Here is a 6,000-nt window from a genome sequence, read left to right on the forward strand (position 1 = left end):
GATTGGCTGGTGGAAAAGGTTTTAATTTATTAACTTCATAAAATGGCTAATCCTGCTGAAATAAAGACTTCTTGATCTCTTGTGCAGGACATTTACTGTTTCATATTGTGTAGAACACTAAGATAGAGGAACTTAAAGTATGTCAATCCAACACTTTTTAGTTTTGGATAGTGTAGGAAATGGTTGGAACCCCATCACACTTTTATTTCTGTCCTTGTCCACACGATGTCCCCACTGGAAAGATATCCAATCAATTTGTCTGGTGACCATTGTCAATCGTGAAGGGGAAATTTAGTGAGGGTAAATCTCCTTAACAAGACACAGGCAGCTTGGGAAACACTTTAATCCCTCAGAGATACTAGCATTTAGTCTTTAGGACTTGAAGTAAATCTGTCAAGAGAGAAACATGGATTCTAGCTTTAATACCTTTTGATTGTACCTGGCTGTCGTGTTGACCTTCTTGCCTCAACATTTCAAATCACTGTCCTGGAACAAATGTGCAAACAAGGACTTTTGAGTTTCGCTGATCTCTATACTGTATGTGTTCCAGATCAGTGACTTAGAAGGTATAGAAGCTAGTGCATTAACATAACAGCTGCTAGCATTTTCAGGTGGAGGTCAGCAATAGAAGCCTCCATATTTCTCTCAGGAAAGGTTTCCTTTAAAGTGATGTTTCTTTTTTTAATTATTTTCATTTTATTTCCTTAATACACAACAAACAAAACAAGACAAGACATCATACACAGTGAAGCAAAGTATTAATGCAAATTCAAGATCCAGTCTCATTACATATCAAAGGAGTATTTTTAACGAGGGAAAGGTCTAAACCATCACATTTAACATATCAATCCATATCCAATACAGAAAATATATAGCCTTTAGTTCCTACTAACCACAGTGGCCCCAGAAATCCTATAACTATAATTGTCTATATTAACCCCATCGATCAATCAAAAACCCTCGTGGGCATGCAATGCCGTATATGGCCTATCCAACCACTTTGCCCAGACTTTATCAAACTTACCAGGGCAACCCCTATTCATGTAGGTATCTCTATATAGTGGAAGATTGTTATTTACCAATTGTTTCCAATATACAAGTGTGGGAGGATTTCTTCCAATGTAAAGCAATAGCTTTTCTCACATTAATTAATGCAGTATTTGCAAACACTCACTCTGGCACTGTAGGGAGAGTAGCCTCCACCAGACCCAGCAAACATACAGGCATTGAAAGCTGTAAGGGAGCCGAAGTGATAGAATTCAATAAATCCACCACTTCCACCCAAAAAACAATTATGTATAGGCAAGTCCAGAAGATGTCTGTGAAATCCTCCTATACCGTACCACACCGCCAACACTCAGAAGAGCACGCAGGATTTATCTTTTTAAGTCTATATGGCATAATATATGCTCTATGTACCAGTTTAAATTGAACCACGCGGTCTCTCAAGGATACCAAGGATCGCAGAGTGAAATCTCACACACTCTTCCAGTCTTCTAAGTCCAAGTCCAGTATGTCTCGCATCCACCTAGCTCTAAGACCCTCCAATGGCAGAAGGGAAATTGAAATAAAATGAGAATATAATCTGGAGGTACACCTCTCCAAATATTCAGACCTAAGTACTGATTCTAGTGTAGATTGTATAATTGTTAAACTATCCTGTGAAAACTGGGCATAAAAGGTATGGGAAAGCTGTAGATATCTAAATAAATGAGAACTAGGCAAATTAAAAAGTGAAGCAAGTGTAGAAAAAGTAGACAATTTCTGATCAGTAACTACCTGAGAAACGAATTTGATATTATTTTTAGTCCATGCAATAGGCTCTGGTAATTTATAAAATTGAGGAAGGGCTGGATTAAACCATAACGGGGCATTTGATGAAATTGCATCCTTTAGATAATGTTCACACCTAAGGCCCGCCTCCCAAACGCAAATAGTGTTAAGCATTGATGCCATCTCTGGCCATCTCTGGCACCTATAGGCTATATGCTATTTTTTACCAACACTACTTTCACCATTATCTACTCAGTGTAACCATGTATTCAACTACCTGTACCCTTCCATCCATTATGCCTATATTTCCGTGCCAATTATATGTGTATGTGTTTATATATGAAATTCTTTTACTATATCTACCATGATTAATAAATTTACAATTTTGATCCTCCGCATTTCAACTGCTTCATTTAAAGTCCCAATTCCCTTTTTGCATATACCTGATACCGGGATGGAGGCGACTAGTGCGCTTCATTTAAAGTCCCAAACTCCCCTTCTAATTTACAATTTAGTAACCGGGATGGAAGCAGTTGGAAAGTTGGATTAGCAGTGTTCCCCTGCTATCTACGCAAGAGGTTTAATGCATGCCCTATTTGGGGCTGATTTTCTGGAATAGTCATATATTCTGTACATATTGTGTATGCTTCTATTTATTTTATAAATGTTACCATTGATGGCATTTCCGGCACTGGTTGCTATATACATTATTATTTTTACGTTTTGTCATCCACCAACCCATATCGCTCTGCCACTGTTCTGCGTCAGCATGTTTACTTGGCATGGTTTTGTGTTGGGGTCTGTCCTTCCTCGGCGCGGGTGCTGCGATGCGCTCTGTGGATCCTCCCCCCCTCCCCTTAGGGAGGTTCGGGCGGATGCCCCTCGGCGCATCTGCGCCATGGTCCCTGCGTCATACGCGGGATGTCGACTCCGACATCACCGCGCTGACGTTTGGAGCATCAGCTGCGTGATTACCAATAGGAGGAGGTTTCCGTGGCGCCAAACACTGAGCGATCATCCAGCTCAGGTGCGGACGCCGCCTCCCTCCCCCCGCAGGCTCACGCACGTGGCGTTGGTGGCAGGTATTTATAGGTCCCCCAGTTGGAGCGGGCTGTCCACACGGCCAGTCTCCTCCTGGGGTCTCTGCACACTAGCTGCTTTCATCTTGCTAGTTGTGCATGATATGCAGCATCAGGTAAGCCCTCTGTGTTTAAGCTCACTTCCACTGCCATGCTCCCGCTTTCCTCACCTTACACTTTGTTTTTTTTTTGTACCAGTTCCACACAATCCTTTACACTCCCCTTATCTCTCAATTGACACATCTTTAGATTTTTCACCAGTCACTTCTTCAATCAGATTTGTTTACTATACAATCTCCATTGTATTACCCACCAGTACTTTCTATATACGGGTATCTTTGGGTATATTATTTATATATTACTCAAATTTATTTTATTCCAAACAACATATACTTATACGGGTATCTTTGGGTATATTATTTATATATTACTCAATGTATTTATTTTATTCCAAACAACATATACTTATATATTACTTTTAATATCTATCCCCAGATATCCCTCCTTTCTGATAAGCAATACTTCATTATTGTTGCTACATGGAGATCACTCCACTACCCAGACTCTGTCACTCCATCCCCTGATGCTATTCAGATACTACATGCTGCCTCAGCTCCCGCGGCAGGGTTTGTAGCCTCCGGCCCACTCCATGCCATCTGCCATGCGCCGCGCTCAATGTCAGGGTTGGTAAGTGTACTTTTGGTCAATCATCTTTTTTATTTTTCATTTTTATTCCTCTCTGTATAGATTGAGGTTTATTATATGTATATATCTTACAGGATTATGTCGCATCAGCTCCTGATGAGTGGAGAAAATCATCCACGAAACGCGTTGAGCTACACTTGATGCCATAACTTCATCCACTGTATCTTGATGTTGTCATCACTATTATAATATCATTATTGTAGTATTTTTTTATATATTTTTTTTTTACTATGCAATCTTATTTTCAGTTACCGGACATGCCATCTCTGGCACCTATAGGCCATATGCTATTTTGTACCAACACTACTTTGACCATTATCTACTCAGTGTAACCATGTATTCAACTGCTTGTACCTTTCCATCCATTATGCCTATATTTCCATGCCAATTATGTGTGTATGTGTATAGATATGAAATTCTTTTACTATATCTACCACGATTAATAAATTTTCAATTTTGATCCTCCGCATTTCAACTGCTACATTTAAAGTCCCAATTACCTTTTTGCATATATCTATATAGGACCTGCAACCATTTTATAAATACCATTGGAAAGCCCATTCTACAGAGTACCTCCCATAAAATGGGCTATTCAAGTGTATCGAAAGCCTTCTCTATATCTAGAGAGGCAACAACCCTAGATCCTACATTGTGACAAGATGTGAAGCATGAATATTGGAAAACAGTCTCCGCAAATTCACATCAGTGGCCCTACCGGCCATAAACCCTGTTTGATCTAATAATATTAGACATCACTGGTTGTAATCGTTGAGAGATAATTTTTGTCAAAATTTTAAAGTCCACATTCAAAAGAGCAATAGGCCTACATGAGGCGCAGGATGACGGATCTTTTGGGGACTTATAAATTAAAACTATATGGGCATGACTCATTGAGTCCAGCAGAGCTCCCTCTTTTAAACAATTAGAATAAAGGGAAGCTAATACAGGAGCAAAGAGTTCTCCATGAACCTTATAGAATTCAATGGGAAGGCCGTCCGGTCCCGATGATTTTCCCAATGAACCAATAACCAAAAGGACCTCCTCTGTTGTTATAGGATGTGCTAACATCTCTCTCTCGTTATCTGTTAACCAAGCCCGTGCAACCAAATCCAGCCAACCCGCCAACTCCGTTGGCTGGAAATCGGGTGACAGATGTGATGTATATAATGTCTGGTAAAAGTGCAGAAACGTCTAAAAAATTGTTGCCTGTTTAGAAGCTATATCTCCCGAGGGGGTACGTATTTCCGAAAATGGAATACTAGGTTGTTCATGTTTGGCCATCATGGCCAAAAACCGACCATTACGATCTCCCTGCTCGAAGGTTTTCAGTTAATCTTTATATAGATCCATCCTCGTAGCCTCAGCCATACCTGTTTACCATGACGTAAAGCATTAAAGTTGGCCTCTGATTGATCTGCAGCATATTGGGCTGTTTTTGCATCCACTATAGACTGCAGAGTATCACTTTTTACTCGTTTAGCCCTATTAACCGCCTTAATGGCAGATATATACTGTCCTCTGGTATAGGCCTTAAAGGCATCCCATGGTATTACTGAAGTAGAAGATCCCACATTAAATTCCCAGTACTCTGCTAGGAGGGGAAGAATTTTATTAGCCGCATCTGGATGTGAAATACAGTGTGTTCCTAATCTCCACTGGGCTGCATCCTGAAAGTGATTAAGATGAAGTGTGAGCATTAGCGGGGCATGATCAGATAACCCACTAGGCAAATATATAAGATCTACCATGTCCGCTTGTATAGCCGAATTAATAAAAGCAAAATCTATACGAGAAGCAGTCTTATAAGAAGTTGAAAAACAAGAATATGATCTCGTTAATGGGTTTTTCCATCACCAAGCTTCTACCAATCCTACCGTCTGAGCCCAAGTAGAAAGCTCTCCATAAAAATATTTAGGGGGAATTGGTCTATCCAAACCTGGGTCAAGTATAGCATTAAAGTCTCCCATTATCAGTAATTTAGCTGGACCATACAAAGAATTTTTTTCTAAGAGACTGTATAAAACAGTCCCCAAAAAAGGAGGCGGTACATACACACCAACAGCTATATATCTCTGGCCCCAAAGGAGAAACACACCCAAAACATATTTACCCTGGGGGTCCGAGAATACATCTTCCACCGTGCATGGTAGAGATTTGATAATCAACATTGACACCCCTCTCAAAAATGTAGAATATGTTGCATGGTAGGCCTTCTGTACCCAGGGCTTCTTAAGTGCTAGTAGCTTACTGCCTATTAGATGGGTTTCTTGAAGTAACACTATATGTGGAGAGTAAACTTTCAAATACCTAAATAATAAAGCTCTTTTAAATTTTGAATTAAGGCCACGAACATTCCATGACAGAATAGAAAAGACTTCTTGGTCACGTGATGTCATCTAAAAGAATAAAAAATATGGTACCTTAGTAATAAATTACATTGCAG

General features: G+C 39.9%; 1 long non-coding RNA gene across 1 annotated transcript in view; it reads left to right on the forward strand.

Annotated features, from left to right (window-relative positions):
• The window catches only part of LOC141113010 (uncharacterized), an 82,447-nt gene extending 77,189 nt beyond the window's left edge, over nucleotides 1-5,258 (forward strand). Inside the window, exons 4-5 of the long non-coding RNA XR_012236697.1 lie at nucleotides 3,348-3,539; nucleotides 3,632-5,258. This is a non-coding gene — a long non-coding RNA (uncharacterized lncRNA). The remainder of the gene's footprint in view (nucleotides 1-3,347; nucleotides 3,540-3,631) is intronic.
• Nucleotides 5,259-6,000: the final 742 nt, after the last annotated feature.

Source organism: Aquarana catesbeiana, linkage group LG11, assembly GCF_042186555.1.
Source record: "Aquarana catesbeiana isolate 2022-GZ linkage group LG11, ASM4218655v1, whole genome shotgun sequence".
Classification (NCBI taxonomy): Eukaryota; Metazoa; Chordata; class Amphibia; order Anura; family Ranidae; genus Aquarana; species Aquarana catesbeiana.